Consider the following 14,681-nt stretch of genomic DNA (forward strand, 5'->3'; position numbering starts at 1 on the left):
TCTGACCTTTACTCTAAGGCCACGGACCGGAATAGTCTTCTTTTTTATTCAAGTTTACATCCACCAGCGGTTAAAAAGGCCATCCCAAGATCACAGTTTACAAGGGTTCGTAGGATTGTATCTGACCCTGAACCGCGAGAGTTAAGATTATAACAGATGAGTTTGAAATTTAGGGAATGGGGTTACCCACAGGAATTACTGATAGAAGCCGCAGAACCAAAAGGAATCGCCCATACGGGTAATACCTCTCGGATTCCATTCGTACATACTTATCACCCTTATGTCAACATTTTACACAAAACCATCAGAAAACATTGGAGCCTATTAACCACCGCATATCCTGAGGTCCTGGAATTCCGGAATCCATTTCTTCCGTGTTATAAGAGACCCAATAATATACGTGACTCCCTTATAAGAGCAGACATGGGGCCTAGACAGAAAATATCCACACAGAGATTTTTACAGAATCCTCGTATGGGCACATATCCTTCTTTACATTGTCATCAATGTAATAACGTTCAAAAAGGAGACGCATTTTTCCACCCACATTCGGGTAAGAAATCCTCCATCAAAGATTTTTCCACCTGTGACACTAACTTTGTTGTCTATCTTATAAAGTGCCCCTGTGGGCTTCTCTACATAGGGGAAACCACTCACGCCATAAGAGACAGGATAAGTAAACATAAGTCTACTATCAGATACAAAAAATTACTCTTTCCTTTGCCCCACCATTTTCATACAAATGGACATAGTTTCACACAATTAAAATTCCAGATTATCGAACATGTCCCAATCCCTAGACGGGGGGGTGACCGGATTAAGATGCTGAAACGTAGAGAGTCTTATTGGATTCACGAGTTGCAAACACTCGCCCTCAAGGGATTAAATAGGGACTACGACCTTCTATCCATTATGTGATAATTTAATACATATTTATAGTTTTTATGATCATGACTTTATGGTAATAAACTGTATTTTCTTGTTTTGATCATAATGTCCACTTCCCTGTTTTTGATTGTCTTGGGCAATAAGGACGAATAATACCAGGATATAATAATTGACTATTATCAATGAATGGCTGTTTATTATGAATGTTAACGTTATCTTTCTCTTTATTCTAGAACCGCCTCTACTGATCTTAAACTGGCTAACCTCACGTATCACGTCCACCACGGCATCACTTCACGACTTTCCACTCAACTGTAATAATTAGTTATTGGTAATAGCGTTCTATTGTCCTTATTTTCTTAGAATCAATAATATGCTCACCGGTACAACACAAGGTGTACGCCTTTGAAATGATGACCTCCAGATTTTTTATAAACTCATACTTCATATTTATCTTCATTTCCTTTTTTTAGAAATAAGCCTCGGTCAATCAATTCCTTTATATAATTGACAAAAGCATATATTTTGAATGCCCTAACCTGGACATATGCTTCACAAACATAGTGAAATACCATATCTCCTTTTTTTTTCCCCTGCTCTGAGTCGCTTTCTTTTTCCCTTTTTTCACCCATAGGTGTCAGTCAGCATTAATTGTTTTTCTAGCCCTTCCCAGTCTTCACATGTGGCATGCTACTTTGCATCCTATTGGAGCAGAGCAAGCTCCCATTCACAATGCACAACGCTACTTGTGATTGACATATGAAACCGGGCGCTTCCGGTTTTCTACTTCCGGTGAGCGCGGACTTTTGTCCCGCCCCCAATCTACTTAAACTTGCTGGCAATGGCGCTCTGGGCTTTCAGACGAGCGGGGGAAACCGCGTCTAGCCTGGCACGCTGACACCTCTTTCCTACATGGTAAGCACCTGCAGGGACTCTCTGTTCATTTATTTTTCACAGTGCGGTAACGCTCATTATACCGCTTATTATATCAGTGCGCTTTTTTTTCTCCACAGTCTCACATGGACTCTGTCCTCTATTGTGCCCCATAGCAACAGTCCAAACAGGTATCCTCATATGAAACACAACATAGGATGCTATTCGCTATAAAATATTTTCTACTTTGAATGTCTTGTACATTTTTTACAGGCCATTATCAACAATATCCTCAAATGGGATTTATATATACCCTTTTTGTATATATACTCACCAGGTATATATTAAATTTCATGCATGCAACCTTGACCATTTTTACAACCTTGACCATTTTTACACTGGTATTACATTAGTGTTTTTCTGTTTTGATACAGTATATTTCTTCAACTATCATAGGAGGCACAATATAGATTTATTTCTTAAAGCAGGTATAATCTCAACACCATCTTCCTCTATGGACACGACCACCAATAGGCACTTAAATCACCACTTTATTTTAGATATCTATATGAATTCTTGATTTGATACCGGGTTATTACATCTTGATAGCAGTCGGGTATGTTTTCAGCCCTTTTTTACTTTGCTCCTCCCCTTCACTTTGTTCTCCAGACAGTGTCACCATCAATGCTGTATAATACCATTATTTTTGGATGGAATTGCATATTTGTATACAAAGTGTATAATTGATTCATCTGGTGAGGACATGTAGTAATTTCTGTTTCTGTATATATTTTGTACTTTTTATAGCAGACTGACGAAGGCCGATTGTGGGCCGAAACGTCTTTCTAGGACTGCATAAAAAAAATAAAAACTTCATGTGCAAAGGATCATTCAGTTGAGTGCCAAGTTATTTTCATTATTCACTTCGGTCTGGGTAACCTACTTGTGCACCTTGTGGTGGGGCCACGCTATACATGACACTGTGAGGCAGAGACCGGGATCATATGCATGGGTCTCTATGTGTCCTCCAGGATGCACAAAGAAGCATTGCGGCCGCAGGATTGCATTGCAGTCACAGGCATAGCTGTGATTGCAATGCAGAATAAAAGTGAGTGTTGGTCTTCGACAAGCTATTTGTCCAAGGCAGATTTAAAAAAACTGCCATGGGCTTTTATTTTTGAAATGGACTACAGGAAGGTAGCAGGGCGGTCTGTTTACTCCCCCAGCCTTGGTTTTCCATGTGGCCCATGGCTGCAGATTCCAGTTAAAAACCCTGCAGTAAAGGGTTTGGGTGTGTCAGTGTGGAGTTTGTAAGATGCAGAGCAGACGGCTCTGCAAAAGTTCAGCCTGTGTGAGAGAAAACAGAGTCAAGCAGAGCGAACTCCTGGTACCCAGCTACATAATACGATGGTGCGGTCACCCTCAGCAACAGGACGCATTTATGGACTTGTTTCCCGGCTGCGATCCAGAGGATACCATGTGCTGTGTTTGTGAGTTTGGACAAATACGTTTAGTTTTCAACTTTCCTGGGTCACTGCACTGTGGGGACACCACTGCACAACATTTGGCTGGAGAATGCAGGCAGTGTGAATTAAGGTATACCCCAATGCCAGCTGCATGTCTGTCATTAGGCCTGCCACACTGCAACACAGACCTGCTGACAAAATGGAGGAAATCCTAAGGCAGCTGGTCCTCACGCATTAAAAACAGCAACAGACCAATAATCTGTTGCTACAGCAAATTGCAGCCCTGCGTGAGGCACCTACAGTGTCGACCCTGGAACTTCGTGAGGCCCGAGACAAGGTCCGCTCTGCTTTGAGTTCGGAAGATGACGTGGAAGCTTTCCTTACCATCTATGAGCACAAGGCAGAGTGAGAGAACCTGCCAACTTCCCAGTGGGCAGAAGTGGTGGCTCCATTCCTGAGGGGTGATGCGCTAAAGGTCCTGTCGCAGGAGGTGAACAGAGGAGCAGGAAACTAACTCTGGCTGAGGAAAATTATAGCGTAGTGGAGAGGGAGTGCCTGGCCATCAAGTGGGCCTTGAAGTCCCTATGCTATTAATTGCTCAGTTGACCATTTTCACTTGGTGACAGATCATTCGCCCTTGGTCTGGATGAGAAATGCCAAGGAGAGGAATGTGCGGGTCACCCGATGGTTTCTTTCTTTGTAAAATTTCACAGTGGAACCTCAGGCTGGGAAGTCTGGACATTGTGAGTTTGGACATTAAAAATGTTTACTTTTGAACTTTCCTGGGTCACTTCTTCATCACTGCACCATAAAAAACATTGCTGCACTTCACCACACAATGTATTTTAGACATTGTTGTACCTCTCTAGTTTTGCAAAAAGAAAATCAATCTTTCTTGAAGAGTCTTTATTGTCATCCATTATTCTTACTTTTTCTGGCATTTTGTTTTACTTCTATGTATAATAAAAATATATATATATATATATATATATATATATATATATATATATATATACTCACTGGCCACTTTATTAGGTACACCTGTCCAACTGTGTTTTAAGACTTAATTTCTAATCAGCCAATCACATGGCGGCAACTCAGTGCATTTAGGCATGTAGACATGGTCAAGACAATCTCCTGCAGTTCAAACCGAGCATCAGTATGGGGAAGAAAGGTGATTTGAGTGCCTTTGAACGTGGCATGATTGTTGGTGCCAGAAGGGCTGGTCTGAGTATTTCAGAAACTGCTGATCTACTGGGATTTTCACGCACAACCATCTCTAGGGTTTACAGAGAATGGTCCGAAAAAGAAAAAAAATCCAGTGAGCGGCAGTTCTGTGGCCGGAAATGCCTTGTTGATGCCAGAGGTCAGAGGAGAATGGGCAGACTGGTTCGAGCTGATAGAAAGGCGACAGTGACTCAAATTGCCACCCGTTACAACCAAGGTAGGCAGAAGAGCATCTCTGAACGCACAGTTCGTCGAACTTTGAGGCAGATGGGCTACAGCAGCAGAAGACCACACCGGGTACCACTCCTCTCAGCTAAGAACAGGAAACTGAGGCTACAATTTGCACAAGCTCATCGAAATTGGACAGTAGAAGATTGGAAAAACGTTGCCTGGTCTGATGAGTCTCGATTTCTGCTGCGACATTCGGATGGTAGGGTCAGAATTTGGCGTAAACAACATGAAAGCATGGATCCATCCTGCCTTGTATCAACGGTTCAGGCTGGTGGTGGTGGTGTCATGGTGTGGGGAATTTTTTCTTGGCACTCTTTGGGCCCCTTGGTACCAATTGAGCATCGTTGCAACGCCACAGCCTACCTGAGTATTGTTGCTGACCATGTCCATCCCTTTATGACCACAATGTACCCAACATCTGATGGCTACTTTCAGCAGGATAATGCGCCATGTCATAAAGCTCGAATCATCTCAGATTGGTTTCTTGAACATGACAATGAGTTCACTGTACTCAAATGGCCTCCTCAGTCACCAGATCTCAATCCAATAGAGCATCTTTGGGATGTGGTGGAACGGGAGATTCGCATCAGGGATGTGCAGCCGACAAATCTGCGCCAACTGTGTGATGCCATCATGTCAATATGGTCCAAAATCTCTGAGGAATGCTTCCAGCACCTTGTTGAATCTCTGCCACGAAGAATTGAGGCAGTTCTGAAGGCAAAAGGGGGTCCAACCCGTTACTAGCATGGTGTACCTAATAAAGTGGCCAGTGAGTGTGTGTATATGTATGTATGTATGTATGTATTCCAAGCACAAGACCTCTTAAATATGTTAAGGTCACTTCTTTCAACCTCTTTGTGGCTGTCAAATCCTGATGACGTTAACAGAAGCTGAAAATATGCACAGCAAATCATTTTAACACTGAAGTGCACATGTTAATTATTTTTAGCATTTTTTAAGAGCTTTTTTAGTGGGTTTTGGAGTACCTGAAAAGATTTCATATGCACACAATGTGAAGAGTGCGTCTTCCTAATATACTGAAAATTTAATCATGTTATACAATATTGCACTGTGTCAAAAATAAGACAGCACTTTGGTTCCATGTCACCATTTCTGTTTCTTCATTGCTGTACCTGATATGATGGTATTATAAACAGTTAAACACAGTTTTCATTATTTTGGTACAAGGATGGATAGTTGAGGTCAGAATTCGATTCCCTTGAATTAGTCATTTAGAACAGACATCTAAACGAGAAGAATAATTCAGTAATTGTTAATATATACCGTACATATTGACAATTACTGAATTATTCTCGTTTAGATGTCTGTTCTAAATGACTAATTCAAGGGAATGGAATTCTGATCTCAACCAACTATTCTTCATACGAAGAATATCTCTAATATCCCATAATGGTTCTTGTGTCCTGATCTGATAAATCTTCTATACAACGTTTTGTAAAATGTGCACTTGCAAGAACTTACCGCACTGATAAAATCTGCTGATTTTAGAAATATCTAGAACACTCAGACCACCTCTTGTCCAATTGGGAGATTGGGATTAGGTTTGGGGACAATAGTGGCTTGTCCTGAAGTGTTACTGTATGCATACCTGTTTGATACAGGAGAAAAACATAAGTGAAAACATGAAATGAAGACAAAATAATACATCATAGAAGATTCCAGATTTTATATTAGTTTTGTTTTTTCTAGTAACCAAGTATAATTACTGATGTCACCATTGGAGATGGGTGAACCCAAAAGGTAGAGCTTGGGGTCCGAACAGGACTTCTCCCAAAATTCTTTGTTACTGTTCGGGTTTGGAAGCCCAAACAAAGCATGTTGAAAGACTGCAGTGCAGTCAATCAACAAGCTTTCCTGTGTATGCACTTGCTGCCCCATCACAGCCATATCAAGTATTGACACTCTGTGTAGAAAAAAAAAAACATAACAAAAAAAAGACGATGTCTCCCCTTTTTTGTAACAAGCTCAAGTAAAGCTGACAGCTGCGGGCTGCTGCCCTCAGTTTGACAGCTTTTTGCTAGCTGATTATCAAAAATAGAGGTCCCCATGCCATTTCTTTTTAATATTAATATTTAATTATTAAATATTTGGAGGCTGGTATTTTCAGGTTGGGAAGACCCATCCCGTTTTGCCCCTTCTTAGCGTAAAAATAGCAGCCACCCCAGAAAGGCTCATCCATAACATGCACCAATTGTGTTGCTTAGTCTGGGTTCTTCCCACTTGCCGATGTGCTTTGGAAAGTGAGGTAATGGTTTTTGGATTGATGTCAGCTGTTTTATGTCTGCTGACATCAAGTCCAGGTGTTAGTAATGGAGAGACGCCTATAAGACACCCCCATTGCTAACCCTGTAGTCAAAAGTAAAAAAGCACACAGAAAAAAGTCCTTTCATTGAAATAAACACCACTCCCTGACAAATCCTCTCTTTTTCTCATTTATTAACTTTAAAATATCAAAGTAATACTAACCAGATCACACTAAGTTGAGCTTGAGCTACATGTGACTGGCAGTAACATCATTAAGATTACCGCCGGTCAGTTTGATATGGCTATCTGCCTATTAATATCAGTTCAGTTGTCTGTTTAGCCTTTGCTTGTTAATAAAAAAATAGGGGGTTCCCCACAGATATTAATAGCCTGGGAAGCTTCATGGATATTGGCACCTTCCCAGTATAATAACAGCTCCCAGCTGTCTGCTTTCCCTCAGCTGGAAAGTGAAAATAAGGGGGGCACCACGCTATTTTTTTAAATTATTGATTTATTCAAGAAATAAAAGTACAGAAGACTACACGCGCACAGCCCTAATTATATTATACTGACTTATTTCTTACTATGCACAGATGCCAGCTGGTGAATCCTCTCCTGTCATCTGCTCTTGCTACTATCAGCAAAACCAGGCATTCGATGATGAGAGTAGTAATCTTTTCACTGTCGGTCACAACTGCTGGCTTACACACTGTCCTCTGTGGAAACCAAAGCACTCTGACTAGCTATAACTTCAGTAAAGTTACTGCTGATCAGAGCCAATGTTTCCTGCGCTGTTACACAGATGACAGTGTGGGAACTGCTGGATTTTTTGGGCCCCTCATTCATTTCAATGAGGATCAAGATACCATTCTGGTATCCAAACCAAACTTTTTAATAAATTTTGTCTGCCACCGTGCTGCCCTATGTCATAATGCACAACTGAGGTGTAGTCATACTTAATACCAAGATTGTTAGTGTTTTCTTTAAGAAAATTTCTGGCATCACCTATAAGCAGAGGCGTATCAAAGGGCGGCAGCTGGGGCATTTGCCCCGGACGCAGCCGGCAGGGGGGTGCAGTCGGGCCACCTAATGCGGTGGTCCGCAGTGTCTTCCCTGGTGGCTGCTTTCTGCCGCCCCCTGGACTGGGAGTCGGCCGTTCCCTATATTGGCTGTCAAGCTGACAGCCGACACAAAGCTGCAGCGTGTCGACTCCCAGAACGGAGTTAATTTTTGAAGGCTTTGATATCACCGGAAGGGGAGGGGCCTCCTTCAATCCAGTGAAGCTCTGATAGCAGGAAGCTGAGCTGTGCTGAGGCTGCTGGAGAAGAAGGAAATGAGGGGGCTACATCAAGGAGCTTTGTAAGGAGATGACCAAGGGGCTGGAGCTGTGTAAGGAGAAGACAGAGGGGCTGCACCATGGCCCCTTGTACAAATGGGAATGATGACCCAAGACTCAATGTGAGTCTGATTTTGGAAAGGGGTTGCTGTTACTTGAGTGGGGCTGCATAGGGATGATTATGATGAGGTGCTGTGTGGGGATTAGTGGGATGATGAATGGCTGTGTGGGGAAAGGGAGGATGATGAGGGTCTGTATGGGGAATTGGGTGATGAGGAGCTGTGTGGAGAAGGGGTGATGAGGAGGATGATGAGGTGCTGTGTGGGGATTAGGAGGATGATGAGGTGCTGTGTGGGGATTAGGAGGATGATGAGGTGCTGTGTGGGGATTAGGAGGATGATGAGGTGCTGTGTGGGGATTAGGAAGATGATGAGGTGCTGTGTGGGGATTAGGAGGATGATGAGGTGCTGTGTGGGGATTAGGAGGATGATGAGGTGCTGTGTGGGGATTAGGAAGATGATGAGGTGCTGTGTGGGGATTAGGAGGATGATGAGGTGCTGTGTGGGGATTAGGAGGATGATGAGGTGCTGTGTGGGGATTAGGAGGATGATGAGGTGCTGTGTGGGGATTAGGAGGATGATGAGGTGCTGTGTGGGGATTAGGAGGATGATGAGGTGCTGTGTGGGGATTAGGAGGATGATGAGGTGCTGTGTGGGGATTAGGAGGATGATGAGGTGCTGTGTGGGGATTAGGAGGATGATGAGGTGCTGTGTGGGGATTAGGAGGATGATGAGGTGCTGTGTGGGGATTAGGAGGATGATGAGGTGCTGTGTGGGGATTAGGAGGATGATGAGGTGCTGTGTGGGGATTAGGAGGATGATGAGGTGCTGTGTGGGGATTAGGAGGATGATGACGTGCTGTGTGGGGATTAGGAGGATGAGTGGCAGTGCAGGGAATGAGAGGATGATGAGGTGCTGTGTGGAGAAGAGGTGATGATGATTAGGTGCTGTGTGGGGATTGGGGGGATGATGAGGTGCTGTGTGGGGATTGGGGGGATGATGAGGTGCTGTGTGGGGATTAGGAGGATGATGAGGTGCTGTGTGGGGATTAGGAGGATGATGAGGTGCTGTGTGGGGATTAGGAGGATGATGAGGTGCTGTGTGGGGATTAGGAGGATGATGAGGTGCTGTGTGGGGATTAGGAGGATGATGAGGTGCTGTGTGGGGATTAGGAGGATGATGAGGTGCTGTGTGGGGATTAGGAGGATGATGAGGTGCTGTGTGGGGATTAGGAGGATGATGAGGTGCTGTGTGGGGATTAGGAGGATGATGAGGTGCTGTGGGGATTAGAGGGATGAGTGGCTGTGTGGAGGAGTGATGTGGGGGTGATGGGCTGTGTGGGGAATGGGGGGGATATAAAGTGTGTGGGGAGATTTGAGGACACAAAATGGTGAGCAAAGGGGGAGATGCAGGACATGTATGGCGGAATGGGGGGCATGTATGAGGAAACAGTATGGGGGGATGGGTCCAGGCACAGTATGGTGAGTGGGGATGGGTGCAGACAGTATGGGGAGCGAACAGGGGAATGTATGCGGACACTGTATGTGTGCAGACAGAGTGGGGGTAAGTGAGCAGACAGTATAGAAAGTAGGGGATAAATATTCAGTATAAGGAGACAGTATGTGAACAAGAGGATGTGAGACAGTATGAGGAGGGAGGGGAATAGTATGAGGCGACAGTATCGGGGGGGAGAAAAGTGAGTGGGCACAGAATACAGACTGAGTAGTGGCAGTGTAGCATGGTGAGACAGTGTAAGGGTACAGCCAGGAGGGGACAGTATACCAAGGAGGGGGAGTGTGATGACACAGTGCAGTATAGAGTGTGGGCACTATAGGGGAGACAATGTGAAAGGACTGTGTAGAGGGGGCCAGTATGGAAAGGAGAGGTCAGTGTAAAGAGCATGTACCCTAAGATGGACAGTGTGGGGTCATATTTTGTGCAGACAATATAGTGAGGGGCAATTATTTATTCAGGGGCTCAGTGTACTGCAGATATTTTTATTTAGGAGCATGACACTTCTATCTTTAAGGGCGTCGTGTGGAGATTTGCTGCGGAAGACCGGAGAAGATGGAAGTCTGCAGAGATGGATGTGGATGAGCAAACTCATCATGGGGTCTGGACAACATGAAGAAAAGGAGAACGACTCCAGGGATGACGTCATCTATAAGGTACCTGGATGTAAATGTTATTTGTGATACTGACTAATTCTCATGCTTTTATTTATGTTAGGAACATTAAAGGGGTTGTCCAGGTTTGTGATGAGTCTGCAGTCATTCTATGTGACTGTAGACTTCTGAATTCTCACAGTGCTCACTGCACGCTGTCAGGATTCTCTCATGCCGGTAATTTACATACATGCAGTCACATGCTGACTAGACATGTGTGGCCTCACTCAATGAAAATTAACAGATCGAGGACGGGCACATCTAGTCGGAATGTGGCCAGAAGTATACAAATCACATACTTGTGCTGACATGACTGTCCACCGGTACGGGAGAATCCTAAATGTGTGCAGTGCATTAGTTGTGAGAATTCAGAAGCCTGCAATGTCAGAATTCAGCTCTGCAGGTTCCAAAAGTCATCACATGGACACTTCACTCATATGCGATTGTCATACTTATGTTCCTGCGACAACGAGCTCCTCTTCCTGCTTCTCTCAGTTTTTCACTGAACATTGAGAGCATTAGGGAGAACAGCTCGTCGGTACATGACTAAGTGTGCAAATCGCATGTGTGCTTGGGGGGGGGGTGGGGGGGGGGGGACCGAATCCTTGCCCCGGTGCCAGAAAGCCTAGATTTACCTCTGCCTATAAGACAAGACATCTGTATTTGTCTGGATCTTATAATGATAAGAGTATCAAATGTAGAGATGTAGCAATCTTACAATGAATCATTAAGGTGTGCTGCAACATTAACAGGGTGTGCCTTCAGTAGTTACAGTGCATCCACCACTCAACAACATTGTTTTTGAGCATCTGTGTTGAACAAATTCCACATGAACATTTGTAGCTCTAAAAAAAGAATACACACAGAATATTTGTTTTAAGATTGTTACATCAATATGAGATTGTTTAATTACTCATGGTGATGGTGTGACGGACTCAGCTTCTGCTGAGCCGTTTTTTGAGTGGACCCGCTGGGTCATGGCACCCACCCACCGAGGGCGAGCTGACCTTGTGAGAATCCACCCCCTATACAGGGAGTGTCAGGGGCAAGACCAAGGGGGTGAGCCACCACGACTGGGATCAGACGGCCGTCTCAGGGGGACACTATGTGTGAGTGTCTGACAACAAGGATGAGCAGGAAGCAAGACAAGATGTAGGTGCAAGGTATCTTCATTAGGATAACTTCAGAATCATATTCAGTGCAAACGTGAGAACAAGCAAAACGTACAAGGTGCGTGGGCACGCCAAGGTCCATAGCATGGTACGTGTCAGGTGGCACGCCTGGGTACAGGCGAAGGCTCAATGGCATCGGACTCCGGACAGCTGGCAATGATCGACATGAACAGGGCATCAGGCTGCGGACATCAGCTCCGGGCATCAGGCCGCAGTCATCAGGCTTACGATCTCTGTCAGCGATCGGCAGGCAAACCAGGGTACAGGCAAGGAGGCACGACAGATCTCCAGGCATGGTGCGTGTCAGGGAACACGCCGAGGTCCAAGGCAAGGTGCGTGTAGGGGACATACCAGGGTTCATAGTTCAACAGACTAGGCAGGGTTCAAAGTTTAACAAACAAGACAGGGTGCGTGTATAGAGACATGCCAAGGTACAAGGCAGAGTGCGAGTATAGAGACACGCCAAGGTACAAGACAGAGTCCTGCGCGTGCAGAGAGACACCAGGGTCAGGGTTCAGGAAAGAAGACAAAGTGCGTGGGTAGAGACACGCCAAGGTACAATAGGGACAAACTGCAAAGGAGTAACAATAGTCAAGCCAGGAGGTCAGAACCAGAGAAGACAATAGTACCAAAACGAGAGACGGAGTACAGAGTGAGGGAACAGGCCAGGTAATACACGGGAATCAAACAAGCAATGCAAAATACACGCACACCAGGGGGGTCGGTCAGACTCACAGCCAGAATAACAGTATAGCTGACAGAAAATGCTAGTCTGGAGTGAGTATAAATACCCCTCCTAGATCCAAAGAGAGGCTGGCAAAAGTTAACCCTGTGAGAACAGGACACTAACCATGTCCTAACCATGACAGTTGGCATTACCTGGTGATATATATTGGTACATGATGGTGACATAGCTGTCACGGTCACTCCTCATATGCTCATGGTGGAACCCCAGGGCATGGTTTAGCTCATGTTCAATTATTCCTTTATACAAGCAACCATATATGTCTACCCCAACTCCCTGACCTCCTCCGGTTCTCCCAATAACTGCATAACACTTGAATATAGAGAGAAAATAAAACTTTACTATAATTCTTCCATTAATATTACAATCAAGTGAAAGGTTAAATTATAAGTAGGAATGAGCGGACTTGTGGATGTTCAGGTTCGGCGGGTTAGGCCTGTTTCACACTTCAGTTTTTTTGCGTCAGTCAAAATCCGCCAATTTCAGAAAAACTGATCCGCCAAAAAAGGGGCAGATCCGTTTTTTTTCCCCCATAGACTTACATTAGTGGCGGTTCTTAACTGACGGTCGTCTGTCACACCAGTTTTTTTTGATGGATCCGCCAAAATTTTACCCTCTCCCGGGCGGATGATACGGACTCTGCATCGTTTTTTTTTTGTTGACGGTCCGCTATTTTTAACTGCACATGCCCGGAAACTCTGCTCCGGGAACATTTTTAACCCTGAAAAGTGTCTCTCTCTCTCTCTCTCTCTCTCTCTCTCTCTCTCTCTCTCTCTCTCTCTCTCTCTCTCTCTCTCTCTCTCTCTCTCTCTCTCTCTCTCGTGTTTTTCTGGGCACAGGTTCCTTTAAAATTCAACCTTCACTGGATCTGTCAAAACAACGGTCCGGTGGCACACGTTGCTGTCAAACGGACAGATCCGTTTTCCTCCATTTTCGCAGATTACAACTAATCTGAAAAACCTAAGTGTGAAACAAGCCTTAGGGTTAATAAACTTCTTGAATGTAGTTTTAAAAACCTTGAGGGGTGTCACTTTTGGGTATTTTTTCTCATATCAACCCCTCAAACTCACTTCAAATGAGATGTGGTCCCTAAAGAAAAAAATGGTTTTGTAGATTTTGTTGGAAAAATGAGAAATCGCTGGTCAACTTCTAACCCTTAAAACTTCCTAATAAAACAAAATGATATTTCAAAAACTGTGCTGATGCAGGAAATTATAATTATTGCAAATTTTATGATTTACCTCTCTGGTTTAAGGACATATAAATTAAAAAATTTTAAATTTGCCAAATTTCTGTTTTCACAAACGCAAGTCACATTGAACAAATTTTAACACTATCATGAAGTACAATATCTAAAAAAAAGAAAGCACCTTTTTTTTCCACAGCATGTCAATTCTTTTGGCGGTTCTGCAGCGGTTTTTCACCCATTGACTTGCATTGAGTCAGTGGATTCCGCAGCAAAACTGCAGATGAAAAAAGATCTGCGGTTTTTGCTGCGGTTTGGGGTGTCAATACCGCTGTAGAGGGAAGTGATGTCAGCGGTAGGAAGAGGAAGTGTGTGGGCGGAGTGTAGTGTAGGGAAGAAGACGTCGCCATCATGAAATACCGTCGCATGGATATTGACGTCGGGCGTTTTGTATGTATGTGTGTGCGTCTGTCTGTGTGTATGTGTGTCAGTCGGTGTGCGTCTTGAGTCTCCATGCGACGGTAGGCCCCCAATTGTGCTCAATCGCCGCATGGGACTGCTGCTCCCATCCGCCTATAGGATGGGAGAGTAGTCCCTGCGGCGACCGAGCACAATGAAAGTGTTAAAACATGTAACAAAACACATACATGACATACAACATACAATACATGCAGAGGCGTAGCTAGGGTTTTGGTTCAGGGGGGGGGGGGGGGGGGGGCGAAACTTCTTAGTGGGCCCCTAACCAGGTAACCTTGATTACAACTGGGTGACGCACAATATTAGTGGAGGAGAACCTCAGCGGATGATCGCGCTGCTGCTGAATAGAATTTCTAAATAAAGACCAACATTGATATTACCGCCATATAGTGAGTTGTAGATACCCGTCCTACAGAATATACCGTATAAGAGATCACAGCACAGTTATAGATGGTGACTTACAGCTGACGTTCTTTCTGATGGAATCATTCACTTTTCCTGTCTTTTCCATCTGGCCCAGACCGACATAACGACTTCTTCCAGCCAGGACTCGTCTGCAGAGATTACAACAAAGACACGTTTCACTTCTCA

General features: G+C 44.3%; 1 long non-coding RNA gene across 2 annotated transcripts in view; it reads left to right on the forward strand.

Moving 5' to 3' along the window:
- The first annotated feature begins 1,672 nt into the window (after window positions 1-1,672).
- LOC141048052 (uncharacterized) overlaps window positions 1,673-14,681 on the forward strand; it is a 77,965-nt gene continuing 64,956 nt past the window's right edge. The window contains exons 1-2 of one of the 2 annotated variants that reach the window (XR_012219955.1): window positions 1,673-1,803; window positions 1,902-2,655. This is a non-coding gene — a long non-coding RNA (uncharacterized lncRNA). Of the gene's footprint in view, window positions 2,656-14,681 lie in introns of both variants that reach the window. The other variant, XR_012219954.1, reaches the window with a different exon arrangement.

The sequence above is a fragment of the Dendrobates tinctorius genome, unplaced genomic scaffold (genome assembly GCF_039654945.1).
Source record: "Dendrobates tinctorius isolate UK_male_01 unplaced genomic scaffold, ASM3965494v1 ptg000132l, whole genome shotgun sequence".
NCBI classification, from domain to species: Eukaryota; Metazoa; Chordata; class Amphibia; order Anura; family Dendrobatidae; genus Dendrobates; species Dendrobates tinctorius.